Raw genomic sequence first — 17803 nt, 5'->3', positions numbered from 1 at the left:
CAGAGAGGTCAGAATTAAAAGACTGTGAAATTAACAACAGCCAATGGGACGTTGCTGTCAGGGACTGTAGGTGCCCTCTTATCAGAGGATCAAGTGTGATTATGTTGTCCAAAGACCAATTAACCCCCTGAAGCCTGTTTGTTGCCAGGGAAAATGATTTAATCAGAGCCACAATGTTTTATTATTTGTTGAACCACAGCTGTAGCCAGCACACATCTCTTCCTGTTTTGTTTTTTATAATGCAATCTGGAAAATTAGTGAAGTAGTTTTTGACATGAAAGAAAATTGACCCAAACACACTGAGCTGTATTTCCTCTGGAGACAAACAAAAGCTACAAGTGACTGATTCTCCTCTGATCGTCCGTGTGGGTGCTATGACTGTGACATAAGTGAAAATTAGTCCTTAATGTTGGGTTTGGTTCGGTTTAGGGAAACATTTAAATTGAATAGACTCGTTTCTTAAGGATTAAATAAGATTTGCTGTCGTGGTAACAATAATAAACGCATGGTTAAAGTTAACAGACGTCTCATCGGTATTTATTTAAGGGCCTCACATACGATCTATGATGGTGTTGCGGTCACATTGATCTCAGAAGTTAGCAAAGGTAAAACTAAAAATGAGAATATCTCCGGACCAAGAATTTCCTTTGTTTTATTGCTTCGGCGATGCTTCTCTGGCAAGTTGATAGTGAGAGAATCAAGAATATCCACTTCTTGAAAACTTGAGACCAGTATTAGACACTTTCTTACCTTGAAAAAAACATCTTACCTTCTAAGACAATCCTGGCAGCAACCGCTTCCAATAAGAAAGGATTATTTAAAAGTGCATAAAATGCAATTCTGTATTTGACATTCAAATTAAATAAAAAGGTTTCTGGGAGTCTGCGTGAAACATCTGTGCGTATGAACTCAGGTGTGAATTAACTGTTTCAGTGAGGTCTGTGAAATGACAGTGACAGATTGGTTACTTCGGTATCTTGCCTCTGGATGAGAAAGAAATTGCAAATGTCCCCTAATTTTTTCATTAACGCTGAATGTAATATGGATGTCCTCTGTCTGTCTGGAGATGACGGTACTTGATTCATCAGTTTTTAATCAGGATTGGTTAAGAGACAATCACACTCTCCCCACCCCACCCCCTCCTCACCGGCTGCTGTCCTTTCTCTCGTTCCCTGTTCGCCGCCACGTTAACACTGACCAGCATTGTGTGTCTCTTTATATCAGGTAACACTGCAAGGTAATGTGGGCAGATTGAACAAGAGTAAGATTTCTCCCTCGGAAGAGGAGGCTTTTTGTCTTCTTTCCTAATCTTCCCCTGCGAGTCGTGCCCCAGCCTTCTTGACTTACTTCATTAGTCATGCAGACGTACGGTGGAGGAGAAGGCTGGAGCCTTTCATTGACTTTTCCTGCAGTCAAACATACAGAGGTCGTATGAGTGCGGGGACCTACTGTACCAATAACCTGCACTTGATTCCTGTTTACTCCGCAACGATGATATCCTGTCTGTCAGTGACGTTTCAGGAAACTCACCCATTGGAACAAACTCTACAACGTACTCCGCAGGGGAATATCCTTTGCTCACAACGTTTATGTTTCTATCGGCACTTTTAAAGATTAAATCAACTTCTCAACAGATATTCTCTCTTTAGTTGAACTTATTCTCTCTTTAGTTCGTGTGCCAGGAAAGTTGAAGCTACCAGAGGGAAAGAAAAAACTCCTGCGTCCACGTCTCCTGCACCACTCTGTCTTTTATTTCTCTTGGACTATGACCTCGTCTTTTGAACACAGACCCTAATTCAAACCCTAATATCCAGCTCAGGCTCCTGATGCTGTAACACAAATCTACACCCTCCGGTCATAGATACGGTTCTTATCTTTTTGCCTTGGCGTTGACTGAGCCAACTGTACTTGAGTTGAAAGTCGCAACGTTTTAAATATCCTTTGATTCGGCTGAGAAAGCACAGCCTGGATTATTCTTTTCAGGCATTCCAGTGTTACTGTTATCTATTGAAGCTTTAGGTGTTGAATTTTAATGAACAAGCTTGTCGCAACCTCCAACAACACAGAGCGTTGAACACAGATGGTTCAACGCTCTAGATACCGTACATCGCCCCGTACGTTTGTGTATGAGTCAGCCCCGGTGGTCTGAGCCCACGAGTGACTGGAGTGACATTTTCAGTCCTGCTCCAACATGTCGTTCTCTCTTGGGTGAAGAGGCCACAGAAGGTCAAACTGCCACAACCATTAGAGTCAAAGCGTCAGTCTGAGGGGAAGATCACCTGCTGCATGCTCAGAGCCACGATGTATCGGAGCTGCTTTGTGTTAGACACGGGGATCTTGTACTTCGGAACACTTAAGAACAGATTTAAACTGGCGATCCAGATGATCACTCGAGCTTGTCTCTATCCTGGGAAAGGAAATGTCAAGACTCAGCCAATTCAGTCCAAGATCATCCCGAGCAATGTTTTCACTTCGGCTATGTGATGCAAAGAAAGCATATAACACCCCTCAGAGTAAAGGACCAAGGTTTAACCCCAAGACTTTATGAGCCTCAAGCAAAGTGTCCTGTTTGCTGTCTCAGTCTTATCGGGGCTGTAGCAGTTTGGGAAGGATACAGCTGAATATCTTTTGGCAGCCTGGTAGCATTGTTGCTTGAGGAGTAGAAAGTTCTATGTTACCACGTATTGGACATTACACTGTCACGTATGTGAATACAGACAGGAAAGGTAAAGTGGAGGATGCCACTACACAGCATGGGACACCGGTTATCACACTGTGTAAGGGTCAGGGGCTTGTGGGTAATGCATCCACCCATCATCAACCCATTTAATAATGCATTACACTATCCCAAAAAAAAAGGTAAAATACTGCGAGAATAGTGAATCTTCTGAACGATCTCACTCCAAGATGTTCAAGTTTGGGACAAAAACAAATCATGATGTGCAAATGAAACTACAGATTTGACAGAGTGATAACAAACAGACGACTGAAGCAAACAATTATCGGATCATATTTATGTACATACATGAAAATGAACTGAATGCATATTTTTAACGGTTGGTAACTCTAAGTCAATTTCAGCTTTCACACCCCAGCCCCCTGTGCTGTGAAAGTTGTTACATTAAAACTGATGGGGTTTTTTCCCATAGCAATAAACAGGAATATAAAAATGCAGAGAGTTGAATGCGCCCACAGAGAATCAATGGATAAAGGAAAAAGACAGAGATTTAAAAAGACCCAGCAGAGAGGATGGTTATTACACCAGCTGGAATGATTTTTCTGGGTATATGGGCAGATTTTCTAGGTCAAAACTCATGGTGTTAGGTCCAAATCCCACTCCCAGGCTGCACACAGATTATATTTTGATGAAATTTGCCGTCTTGTTTCCGTACTCCCATGCATACTTAAATGAAGAGTCGGACAGGGATATCCCTGTAGGTGAATCATGAAATTGAACAGGAGGAAAAATATAAAATTTATAAGATAGACATCCGAACATACAGAGAATAAAACTGACTGTACTACATCCCAGGTATGTGTATTTATATACATATGTAATATATCTTTATAAAACACTATCCTAAGAAAAATAAACCTTGGTTTGTACAGGGACAAAGGAAAATTAATACAAAGTAATAAAATAAAAATAGATTGAATGACATTGAGGTTTTCAACCTGGTTTTGACAGTTGAAGTATATTGGGCATTCCTACGATCATCAAGGTACTTTGGTACCATGAGCAGACCCCTCCCCAGTGATCGCAGGGGTCTCACAGGGTTATATTTCTGTTATGTGTTTGGGAGGAGCTCTGGTAAGAGATTTAAAAATGAGAAGTAAAACTTTAAAATCAGTTTAGCGGCTTACGGGTGATGGGGGCGGTCTTTTAAATTGGGTTTAAACTCTGGATGAGTCGTGGTGCCTGATTGTCTCTTTAGAAGGTCCTGATAAAACTAGTAGTTAATTGTACTGGAGAAAAAAGGATGTGCTGGTCTGTTACAGTCTTTACAGGATTATTTTTATGTTACCTTTTGTCTCTTGCAGTGATTTGTAATAGTGTGTTTGACTTTCACCTACATAGTGTCTAAACACACACTGTAATTAAAGCAAACAATACAGCGTCACCTTGATACAAACCTGGCAATTAAAGGAAATTTTGTCCTTGTACTTGTACACAATTCTCTACTCTGCATTGTACTTTCCTAATGGAGTTGAAGTTTTAAGATAACCTCAATATGTCAAACCAAGCTGTGTTCATCACAGCCACATTCAAACCTGACAATAGTACCAATTATAAACTCTGAAAACCACAATTTCCGTCCTCAGAGAACCAAGAAATAATGTCCATGGTTATGACACTTGTTCTGCGAGGTGCTGAAAACAAGCACATTCTTGGTAACGTGTCCTTGCAGCTATATACAACTGTCCAGGATGCAACGCGTTATTAATAACAGCACCATTTGTATTCACACAGATTTTTACAAAAAAATTAAACATTATTTCATCGGCCCTTCGTCAATGTTTATATCCTGCGATAATGTTGGGTCGCATCTCATCAACATGCTGAGGGAATCTTCACTGTGAGCAAATACTGAACCTCACTCCATTCTGAATTAATAATCAGATGAACCCGACTTCAGCCCCTAGTTACAAAACGAACATTTACTCTTGAGTGATTCATGTGGTGTTTAGTTGAGTCTTTATGTCTGAAGACTGTGACTGCCAGTAGTCGTATGGCATTTTATACCCACCTTGATTTTCCAGGCCCAATGTATGGTTAGCTCACTCGACTGCATACTGACAAATTAGCTTTTGATATCCAGTATGGGAACTGTGAAGACCACTAAGAAATGAAATTTGGAGCAGATCAGGTTAATGATCTGTAACATGGGTAGACACAGAATGAGCCTTGGATAGGGCATTAGCCTTGGTGAAAGTATGGGCTCTCCAAACAGCCTTCTAGTAGTAATTCGTAGAAACAGTAAAAAACATGCTGGAGACTTAGCCGGTTGCCAGGCAACTGGTCTCGGTCAAGACCATAGACTCCGCATGCAGAAGGACGACGCGTCTCCACTTCCTCCTACTATCCTGAAATGAAGCCAACGTGTTTCCGAATGTGCAAGATGGAGCGACCACCTGTGAGCTTTGAGAAAAATGCATTCGTCATGTACTTTGAATTAGTTGTTGGTTCCATGTCCCATCCACTAACATGGAGGATGCTGGAGTTATGACCTATACTGCAGCCAGCCACTAGGTGGTGATCAGGAGGCTTTGGCTTCACTTAAAGGGAGCTGTTATTATATCACAAGATATTTTAACACAAACATGTCAAACATTTCCGCGAAGAAGCGGAAAAAAAAGGTTCCGTGAGCAAATTTTTCTTCGTCTTTGAGTTTTTGATGGACGACAGCAGATGTTCAGCTGAAAGAGATTTTCTCTAGAAATATAAAGTCCCGTCACTCCTCAGCTCAACGTCACCCACAGCATCCAGTGTTTGATGTCGGAGTGTCTTTGTGTTTCCATCTCGAGCTCCTCACATCATCTGAGTTTCCATTAACGGCCTCTGACGGATACAAGGTCCTGTGGTTATTATCAAAAACACCAACAATGACATAATAGACTCAGGTGTACGCTAATGGCCTCATAGTATCTGCATGGGTTAGGGTTTTTCACTAATTTAGCTTAGTCTCTCACCTACAGTGTGAACACATGATGAGAGTAGAGCTTTGATTGGATCCACTGAATATGAATACTCAGATATTCTCTCTACTCGAGCATCATCAAGGACACAGCTGCTTTCATTCTTTCTGAAGGTGCAATAGAATTGTTCAATTTCATATTCAAGAAGGGTCCTGATGACTGTCGCTGTAACAATGAAGCGCCTCTTGTTCTGGCTCAGATTGTTAAATGATACGATCACATGCTTGTCAGGAACATCTCTGACATAAATAAATGCTTTGCCGTCCTCACCTCACGATAAATCACAATAGCTCTCGAAAGCTTTGTGTTTGGAAATTAAATTTGGTCCTTGTAGCTCGGACGGCGTGAGATAGGGCTGGGATTTGGTGTGTGAACGCCCTGAATGATTTCCAGGTCTGCACAGTCTTCACTCTTTGTTAGTTATGGCTGAGCAGGAGGAGAGAGGAGTGGGAAGCTGTCGTGTCCACTGTTGCATGCTGTTTGTTAAACAGAACTATTTTTGGAGTCTGACTCTCTCTTTTGTCTTCACTCTTCAGAGGAAGATAAATTAAGGAGCAGAGCCTGAATAGACAGAAAACCAAATTCAAGATTAGTAAAATAAGACATTAAAATAAAATCCCACAGACATTTGTTGTACTTCTACTGCCATTTTAAGCAAGGACAAAAAAAAGGTTCTGCTTATTTCAGTCAGACTGAGACACTGCAAGTACGACTGTTATTACCATGCTTAATATGATGTATTGCACTTATCAGTACAGAACGGCTGATGTGGATTTTCAGGGATCAACTTGATACTAGGGGGTCAAACATTTCAGATACTGATATATCAGCCGATGAAAATCTAAAAACCAGAAGAAATCAAAACCAGAAGAAATGTAATTGAAGCTTGATATCTTACAGTTTAACCATAAATCTTATTATAAATAACTATTAATAAAACAAAAACAGGCAAATGCAGAAAACATGAATTTAACCGATGAGCTAACTGAGCACAAACACAGTTTCTAAGAGAAAATACAACATTTTCATGTAGCTACTACAAAGTTTAAAACTGCAGTATTATAGGAGTGTTTTTCACTTGGATTCAAGGTAATGTCTGTGGTCTCTCTGAACATCAGGCCTTGGCAGCGTCGAGGTTTCAGTTGTCGGATTAAGCGTAAAACCAATTTGCTGCTTAACAGATTTTATCTCCCACTGTTCACTTCTCTGACACCTTGCAAACATCCTCCTTGTGTGTTTGTGACAACTTCGAAATCAGTTTCTTCGCCAATCAACAACAAACACGACCGGTCACAAGTTACTAATTAGGCATTTTTCCACTAGCAGCACTTGTCCTCCAGGTTACTTGAGTAGTGAGGTGATTCAAGCGTCTTATAACCTGGTAAATTCTGGGTCCTGTTGTCAGGAAACACATTTTGTGAGATAGGATCTAGAACTCAGATCCCAGTAAACGTGGAACATGGTTTAAAAAGGTCAATTAACTAATCTGCTGCTTAACAGATTCTTGCAAACACCCTCTTTATCTGTAACCCACCTGTCTTCAAAATCATTCTCAGAAGTCTCAAGTCTTTAGAGACCAAGGCGGCCTGAGGCTGACAGAAGGTACACAGACAGTTCTCAAATGAGAGAGAACTTCTTTCGCATACGGGCACGCACACAACTGCAAGTAAAACTATGATGTCTGAGTGTCTGCGTGGATGGTAAAAGCTTTATGGACGACAGCGTGAGTGAGCGATTAACTCAGCTATTCAATGCTGCATCGGAGGAAAACCACGAATTTGATACTTTTGATACTAGAAATTTCATCAGGCAAAAAATACATGAATTATTATAATATATAAAGTAAAGTAAATAAATACATTTAGAGAAATATTGATGTGATGTTGACATCAAACTATAGTAGTGGCCCACACATACTCACATCACATTTTCTGGGGACTTGAAACTTAAGTTAAATTAGAATTCGGGCACTTCATAATATGACTTGTCTTTGAAAGCAAAAAGGGGATTTGTGATCACATTATACTTATTAAATTTGTGATTTCTGCTGCGGAAGCTTGTGACTTCAACTGATCAACTGTCAATGGGTTTGTGTTTGGAGGAGCTCTTATTTTTTTTGGGGGGGGGGTTTCTATAGACCCAGAGTCAGCAGTAGCTGTGCTCTGCTTCACAATCTCTTTTAGAAACAGACAGAGAAACATGACAAATGAGACAATTACCAGCAGTCAAGGATGGTCTCATCTCCGCTCACCGCTTCCTCTACCCTCAACTCACCGTGGTGTCGGCCTGGCACACACAAAATATCACCCGATGATGTGGAGCCTCTTGTCGTGCGGTGTCGACCTGGAGGTGGGAGGTGAGGCACCCTGCTTTTACACTGAGGCCCAATTTTTCAGTGAGAAAACTTCCTGGTGGTCATTGAACAGCAGCAGATGTCGTGCACAGAATCTAAAGGACAAAGAAAAAATGTGCACCTGCAGGACATTTATAGTTGGACAAGCAACAAGGCACTCGGGCTGACTAGAGGGGAATGTTTGGGACAACACCAGGAGAATATATTCACTACCCAAATTGGGAAAAAAGGGAGTTTTAGATAAATTCTGGTAATTACTGTGTTGTGGCTGAATGGTCTGAGGGGTTTATAGACTTTGTAGGTTTTCTTTAAATTGGCTCTTGGGAGTAGAAGTCGCTGTTTAACACATGATCTCATCGAGGTACTTAGATTTTCATTATCAATGGGGTTCAATACAACAACTCCCATGATCCAACGCTGCTTCACAACATCATCAAACTATGTCTTTTGTTTTTTTGTGATTGAGAGAACCAAAGTTACACATTTATATATACATGTAATATTTGATCTTTTTCAACATGGTAACGTACATGTATGATTTGTATTTTCGTTTGGCAGGGTGACAATCAGCTGACCTCATATTTCAGTGGGCAGAGATTTCTCTGCAGTTCATTTCCTCTTTAATTCACTGCAGCACAGTAACAAGACCCAGTGTCATTGTTATTGAAGCTGCATGTAAAAAGATTAACCCAAATAAGGCCTGAGCTGAGTAATGACCCACTACTGTTCTGAATCCAAATCCCTCTCCAAATCTAAAGTGACACTTTGTCAATATGTTTGGACATAGATCCGTTATTATTTTCTCTTAATGTGTTTTTCATTTGACATTGAAGTGGTGCTTAAAGCAGGACGTGAACTTTCAATCAGTCTGTCTCAAACACAGACCAGCGTGCTGTGCGAGTGAGGTTAAAGAGAGTCAAAGCATTATTCATTCATTCATCATTCTCATTAATTAATGAAAAGGAGAAAAGAGTGCTGGAGGGAAAAGAGCTGAGAGGAAGGCAGACGATAGATGGCCTGCACCACACCATGATTCTTCTTACGCAGGTCCGCTGGAAATGAAAAGGAGAAAATGGAGTAAATATGAGGAGAAAAATGAGACAGCAGGACGAAGAAAAAGGTAAAAGGTTGCAGGGAGAGACTGAAAGCCAAGGGGATGAATGCCTGTAAGAATGAATAAAGAGCAAGGTGGCATAGCCTGCAGGGTTTCACTGAATTAGTAATTTAAGGGAAATGTGGAAGATTGAGTGCGGCTGGTGAAAAGAAAGAAAGAGTGTTATCAACGATTAACATTTTAGGTCAGAGGCTGGGAACCTTTTCACCCCTCAGGTTAACTGTCAGCTTCTGAAAAATGTTTTGATCCCATTACCTGGATATTTCAAATACTGCATCTTTTCTTGCTCTTGAAAGTATTTCTTATACATTTTTATGGATAAAGTGCAACAAAAAAAAAAGCACTGAAACATGGCAAAGTTTGAAAGTCTGAATATTTCAACATGACACGACAAAGAAAGGAGACAAAGAAGAGAAGAAAACCGTCTAAAAATACAGCCACATGAGCAGTTTATAGGTCTGTGTATTAGTCATGGAGACGAGTTGCTGAATAGAGTTCTCAGACGATTGAGATAATTGCCTCATCCTAACTTAGACAGAGCTAATTTGCCAGATAATTTGAAGAGGACAGAATGAATTGCATGTTCTCTCCGGGGTCAACAGTTCACTGGGTTAATGATGGTGATGACTGTGACCTTATGAGAATAACAGAAATAGAAAAGAGCACGGACCTCAAACACAGCACGTAAGCTGGTGTGAAGAAAGACTGTATCTGCATTTTATCCTTTTCATGTTGCCACATTAAAATGGTCATTGGTGACTCAAAACACATTTTAAAACATGCAAATTGCCGGAGGGAAGCCCTTTGCCATTGGCTCATGCATTATCTACAATCTGTTTGATTTTTGCAAATCTATGTGAGTGTGACTTTCTCAGAAATCTCTAAAAACACACCTGCACATCAGACAGTGGAGGTAAAGCTACGTCTCCCTTAATCTCCATAAACAGATTAGCCGAGGAAGGAGATGTTGGGGCCAGATGTCCCGTGGTTTCTGTTGCTGGTTTGAACGATCACGTTTTTGCAGGCTTCGGTTGCCTGCAGGAAGTCGGACTGTGAACACTGAAGAGTGACAGGAGTCGTCTGCTGTCTTCACTGTTGCCCCCAGAGGCTCATTCGTCATCTGACAACAGCTGATGTGCTCCGAGTTTGTGTTTCCCTTAATATGAGACATGTGTGGTCTTTTCAAGGGTCGGGACATCTTCATGGTCTTACAATAATAATAATAATGATAACTTTATTTGTATAGCACTTTTGTAAACTATGATCTCTCCACTCAGGAAGTGATTCATTGGCATGGAAAATTTAAAAGAGACGCAAGTTTGTCTCTTTCCTCTCGTGTGTGACTGTGGCCCAGTCTGTGGTAAAGGGAGCTCCACTCCCCAACACTGAACCTGAAACGCCTCGTCAGGAGTTCAGCCGATACTTCAGTAAACCTAGCGGCTATTCTGGCACGCCCCCTAACCACGCCAGGTAAAATGAAAAGCAGGTAACAAATCACAAAAGTGGGTGAGCTGGCCAATCAGAGCAGACTGGGCTTTATGGGGAGGAGGGGCTTAAAGAGCTGTAACCAAGTGTTTTAGACAGAGGCTGAAAAGAGGAGCTGCAGCAACAGATAATTTGAGGACAGTTATTTCTGGACATTAGAGTCTGTAAGCATCTTCATGTAATAACACAAATTATAATTGTTGTGGAAAATTTGCTGATCAATGGTCAACTCATCAATGTAGAAAGCGTTCAGGAGCTCTTTGGTGTATTTATTGAAGCTTGGCGAAGGAGAAAATCAGAATTCATCCATACAACATCTGTGCATGATGCTCTCTCATATTCTGAAGTCTGCTTTCCTGCAGTCGCACTTTAAACCCCAACAGATCATTTAATCTATGGGTGTGCTTGTTCCTAAACAATCAAATGTATTTTCTAGCTATGGAGACAGTGTTGCCTGCGTACGCAACCTCATATCAGTGATGTCTAGGGAGTGAAGGCTTTGACCTTCGCCAAGCTCTCGCACTCCCCAAACACAACAGCCTGTTGCGCTCTGCCCCAGAGAGGACAAGAGACAGTGTCTAGGAAAATTCCATAACAATAATCATGCAATAGAATGAGAAAATACGTGTCCTGTAAATAAACTTCTGTGTCTGTATCACTTTCCACGTGTTGCTGTCTCAGCTCATTAGTGTGTAGATGCTTAGAATTTGATCTTACTTGATGAACCTGACAGCTCTCACCGTGTTGTGTTCTCTGTGAAGAGAGAGGAGCAACGACCTCGACGAGTTTAAGGAGGATAATTATGTTTTATTGACCTTCATAACATTTGGCTATATAAGATGGACATAAACAGAATAAAAAAACAGATTTTGTCTAACAGCAGAGCTGAATTGTTCGGGATGACACACAAACAGCGAGGAAGAAATCTGAGGGAAATCTTGTTCGGTCAAATTATTCCAATTATTATCTTCGGAATGTTTGTAATTTGACATTTTTAAGGAGATGACAACAAATTCTCTCTGGTCTCCACGAGAGACAAAATGACTTCAGGCCTTTTTAGAATGCAATAGCTGGAATTCTTTCACATGGAACATGTTCCTCTCATCATTAGTCCAAGCTTTTGTGGATTCCTATGAAACAGGATTCATTTTGAAATATTAATGATCCCTTTTGAGGCCAGCACAGGTCTGGCCTCTGACAGAGCATGTGAGTGGAATCGAGCGCAAGCAAATGGGGAGCGTGAGCTGGAGGAATTTTAATGGAGCGAAGGCTGGAGGTCTTTTTAAATGTTGGAGCGTCGCCTTAGCTCGAGTCATTTCAGGTTTATGTGCACTCCAAATGTGCATAGGCGACCATGTCCATCATAGGGCCTAGAGCATGGATACCCGACCCGCGCTCAACAGGTCCACCATTATGTTTGGACAAAAATGTTGAAATACTATTCGGTCGGACTCGCTGGACATTTGGGCTCAGTTTGGATTCATACACCCAAAACAGCCCAAACCAAGATTGCTGCCCAAGATGCTCTTTATGGTTCGACCTGTGCAGTTTTTTCAGGAGCTGTAATTAATAAAACTTGTGAAATAAATTCCCTTTTTAACACTAGGTGCTACAAGGATATCGTTAAACACCTAAAACCAGAGACAAGACGATCTCGGCAGAAATTTTTGATTATTCTAACAAACCCGCAGCATCGAAGCACAGACACAATTAACCAGAGAACTTTTCCGAGCCAAGTGTTTGTAGTACAATGTCTTTCATCCTCAGAATTCATCTAAAGCAGTAATGCTACGATAAACAGGGACCATCAATCATGGTGCAGGTTATTTAGTTTTACGTTTTAACGAGGGAGCTATAGCCAACAAGTAATTCCATCCATCCAATGTCAAATGGATAAACTTTGTTTCACTCAGTTTGTGCAGAGGAGTGACATGCATATTAAAATTACAGGTAGCCATGTATTTATTTTTATTTTTACTGCAAGATCATCCCAGCACAGGCCTGTAACAATTGCACATAAATATCATTGACCTGTATTTACTTTCTTCGCCGACACAGAGGAAAATGAAAAGACTACATGAATCAAAGGAGGAACTTTGGGAGGAAGAGGAGAGGTACTGGAGAAGATGAAGAGACTGAGAGAAAAAGAAAAAAAAAGAGGAAGAGCAGCTCATGTTGGAATCATCTGTTAGCATTCCAACAATGTCAGCCTAATTATCACTGAGTTATATGTTCTGTGTTCATTAAGGTGGGACCTATAACTCATCAAAACAACCCATCATTATTTTAGTGTCATAATATAATATTGTTGTCACCTTTAAGCAAGGCATTTTATTCTAACAGCTCAGACTCAACATTTAGAATCAAGTATTGAGAAAGATCCTTGTTGGGAACCCAAACTCTGCCAAATGAAGGTTGTAGGCTTCCAGCCCATGGTTTTCCTTGTGTCATGTGGCATAGTATCCCAACACATCTTTATTTTAAAGCAGCCTGGATGTTGTCTGAGCCTGCCTTGTGTATCCTGCTTCCACTGGGAGGCAAATCCTTCGAAAATTAAAGCGATGAATATACATGCAACATGCTGTACACACATTAACGCACTATGATAATAAAAGCCTCAATGTAATGAGGTAGGATGGCTATGACAGAGCATCAGCAGTTTGTCTTTTGACGGAAATGGGATTGATGGAAGACCTTGAAGGACCCGGCTGAAGACGATGAGCATCTTTTGAAATGTAGATCGGTGGTACCCAGCTGAAGACCCCGGAGGAGGTGCAGCAGGCAGTAATGTCACAGCAGAACTCCCTCTCCATGAATACGTAATATAATATAACTGCTTGATTCAGCATTCCTGTAATGCCTAAAGGAAAGAAACATGCTTTGTTTCTATGGACTGAAAACTCTTGAGACTGATCCAAGTTTAGTAAGAAACCTAATGGAGAAAGTTGCAGCTGACTGAAAACATCTTCTTCAAATTTGATAAAATACTGAAAATCTGAGACGTCTAACAAAAAAAAGAGCATGCTGTTCAAAATGCATTGTGGTGAAGACCATTCATGAGACTGTGCATTCATTTGCTCTGTGTGCAATTTCAACACAGACTATATCCACTACACAATCCATTACAGTTTAATAAATGGCCTATTGTAACCTTGAGAAACTCTGCTATGAGAATTTGTAGACATAACGTAATAAAAAGGTACTCTGGTCTCATTTGAGTGAGCCGGCTCAGAGTTCCAGTAAAGGGTGTATATTTAAATTAAAATTTGCTGGTGTGGGAGATTGGAGCACAATGCATATTCAGATGCTAATTCTAGGCATTTGTCTGCAGAGCAGTGGAGCATATAATTTGACTTTGTGTGGGACTGTGCTGGGTGCCAGCTCACGTTGAAGAGGTGGAAATCAAATGTTTATAAGATGATGCCAAAGAAATACAGAGATAACGCAGTAAAAAAAAATATCCCTCAACATTCCTTTTGTAGTTTGCTCACTATGAAAAACTGAATCTGTTTTTAAAACACTTAAAGAGTTACCATGTTAAGAATCTTCCTCTCTTTATTCACAGTCAAAACTAATATCAGCAGGTTTCATATTTTGCATGATGTGGTGACACAGCTCTCTAAGACGTTAAGAGCATCCATGTGTCATTTTATATCAGGAAACATTAACATCTACAACACTAGAAGTCACAACATCGTCATACTTACAAATTGAAAATGTTGATATATGTTCATATATTGAATAGAACATGTTCTACTCCAGAGGTCACTAATGGGCGGACAAGGGTTCAGATCTTTTCAGACCTATAATAATCGATTCATCGTTGAGTGTTTCTATTTTAACAGGCGTAGCTTTTCTAGGCTATAAGGGACTAGTTTAGAGGCCCAGAAGTTTCACAGATCAATTGCATGTCTTGTAAATCCTAAGACTGTTAAGACATCATAATGTTCCCGACCTTTGCTTGAGGACATTTGTCTCTATTCAGACTTCTGAATGTCAACAACCCTGTTGTTGTCGACAACTGAAGTTGAACTGGATTTATTTTACTCCAAAGCTTCTTGCCTTACGATGAGATTTTTTTAATACGTGGGATGTGCATGTATGTAAATTATTGAATCTCCAACGTTTAACCACTGATTAACAGAGACCCCAATTACATGCTAATTGCACATTAAGAATGTGAATTCCGCATGAAAGCATGTACAGCACTTGTTCATGTGCTGTTCATATCCTGTTGAGGTGCCTCTTTGTGCGTCTTTCTGCACCAGTGGTGGCGCGTCCTGATAAATAGGCCTCCAGATGTGTGTGAAGCCTATCTCTGGCAGTGAGGAATATTGGCTCTCCCTGCTACTTTATCATGGAGAGGCAGCTCTGACAGAAACCCTGACACAGAAAGCCTCTCCTAGAAGGGAAGTGGAGACAGCTTGGGCATAATTAGAATTAATGCAGAGAAGTGGAATAAGGAAATGAGCCATCACAATACAGATCAGCTCTTCATTTCAATTTTATGCTTCACTCGTTGAATTTCATGGGTAATAATGGATAGGCCAGGCTGACAATCATTATTGCTTGTGATGACAGATATGTGTATGTCTGCACTGTTTCTTTTTGCTCCTGTGGGCAGAACAATGAAGGGAAAACACTATAGAAGATAATGTGGAGCAGAGAGGGAATTCTAATGAGATATTTACTGTGGACTTGTTAGACCATTGGATGGAAACAAACCTGTGGGTAGATGTGAGGTCCAAAGATGTTATGATGTGAGGATTCAGTAAATGCTCTAAATAATTCCCTATACATTATTGGGATCTTTCCAGTTTTTCAATGATACCCAACTGATTCCTCTATCTTTTTGCCTTCATTTCAAGATGATCTGATTCAGATTAACCTGCATATTGACCCTGTGCCTAAATAATAAGGCAAAAATGAACACTGCATAAATCAGAGCTTTGGGAAGGGATGGGACAGAGATGAGAAGAACATACTAATAATGAAATAATAGGGAAATGTCCAAATATTTAATGAACACGTTATGAAATTCCACTTAACGTTGGAGAATGAAATGTAAATGTTTGTAGTTTGTTCCCACACCAAGGACAGTGTGGTATGTTTGAACTAATAACAGGATGGATTTCGATGGAGAACAAATTTTGAGGCAAAAAAAGAAAAGGTACCAAAATGTCCTCAATACTTTTCAACCCAATATTGAAACTGTGATCCACTTCGGGGGTTTGGGACAGTCTGGTTTTTACACGTGTTAAGACGTTGGCCAATAACCACAACAACCTTTGTTCACGTCGGTGGATGCACCTTCGTTCTCTGTCATTCGTGTCTTTCAACCATCAGCTCTCTCTATTCAGAAAATATCCAACTCTATTTTGCTCCTTGATAAAAAATGATTAGAATATATTTTACCACATGATTAATTACACGGCATCCATCTGCACTTTAAGGCGAGTATCTGCTTGGTGCTCAAAGTGTTAGATGGCCAGTACCATGCATGTTCTGAAAATCCTTCTTCTCTTTTTATCCTCTGCATCAGTTTTTGAGGATTAATATTCTCCTCCGCACCAAGGTCACGATCTAGAGTGAGATCAAGTGTGTCATCCACAGATGGCCCATACTGATCAAAGTGCTCTCACAAAATGTCAGGTGAGCAAGATAAAGTGGTCTTAGAGCGGCTTAGGAGGTCATGCGGGTCGTACCCTACTCAGACGTTTGGTGGTTGGATCCCCGGCTCCTCGTGTGAAAGTGTCTTTGGGCAAGACACTGAATTATAGACTGTAAAGTTGTTTGAACTAGAATTGCCACCCTGTAGTTTTATGGCTCCACCAAACAGTGCAGTTTTTGTCAGACTTGTGAGGTCGATCAATCAAATTTGAAATTCCTTTCCAAAATATTGTGTTCACATGACAAGAAATATGTTTTGCAAGCTAAGTGACAGCGACTTTGTCCTTTGATTATCAAATTCTCCACACTTCATCCACAAGTCCAAGTGAACTGTTACGGTTCAGGGATTCTTTTTGGACCCCAGCGCAGAGACAGATCCACAAGGAGATGGTCTGAGTGGAAGGTTAGATCAGATTTCATTGTCTCTCAGTAAGGTGGCACGTGGAGGTGGTGAGGTAGTGAAGAGCAACGTGTTCGTTCGATCCAGTCCGAGGGGAGGGAAGGACAGAAGAAAGACAAGAGGAAAATAACTGTTAGCAACGGTGGTGACAAAACACGGTAACATAACTCTAATCACACTGTTTAGAGCAGCCAAGAACGAGTACTATGGTATTGAGGGCGAACTGGGAGCACGACCAGGGTAGATATCCCTGCAGTAATCAGTGGATGAGCTGCAGGTGAGGTGGTGAGCTGTCCCTGGCTGCGCTTCACCCGAGTCATCAGAGAGATGTTGCTCACCTGCGGAGGGAAGACAGACAAGTGAAGGGGGTAAAACTCTGCGGGGCACAGAAGAGCTGTGACATGAACCTTTGTACCAAATATGAAGAAAGTCCCTCAGGGCATTGTTGAGACAAGAACGGGTCGAACAACCCAAACACATTCTGCTTCCGACCCCTGGCTGTCATTGGTGTGCAGGCATAATAAAAGGGCTCAAACATTGGTATAGCAAGAGGAAGCGGGAAGTACTGACAACTGCCAACCTTCCCTAACTGCTCCCATCCAAAAACAGTTCCGCTATCCTAAACCACTGCCAGCCAAAGTATTAAGTTAACAGTAAACAGGGAGAGATTCAATCCAAATATACCATCTTTAAACTCCATACCCTCTCTCTGGTGCCCACTGAAAACCAACACCACCCTGCACAATGCAAAGAAACATTTTACAAGGCTTTAACGCTTAAAGAAAGAAAAGCCCATCGGAGACTTCACAGGATCCAGCACAGACTTCTTTTTCAATGTGTTTTTAAATGATTCTAAATGGTGCAGCACACCACTCCTAATAAACATAATTGAGAGGTTAGTCCCTGTTGGGTATTTCGCTCTCTGCTGACAGTGATGTGGGTTTTGAGAACCAGAGTTCATTAATGGGTATTAGGACAAAGCTCACACAAGAGACCACGTTGTCAAAGAAACGTAATATCTTTCTCATTACAGCAGGTATCAAATGCATAGGTCTTCATTTCATTATGCCCTTGTTATACTCCC

This window comes from Paralichthys olivaceus, chromosome 1, assembly GCF_024713975.1.
Source record: "Paralichthys olivaceus isolate ysfri-2021 chromosome 1, ASM2471397v2, whole genome shotgun sequence".
Lineage (NCBI taxonomy): Eukaryota > Metazoa > Chordata > Actinopteri > Pleuronectiformes > Paralichthyidae > Paralichthys > Paralichthys olivaceus.
The sequence above is the reverse complement of the archived record's forward strand: the minus strand, read 5'-3'. Positions refer to the sequence as shown.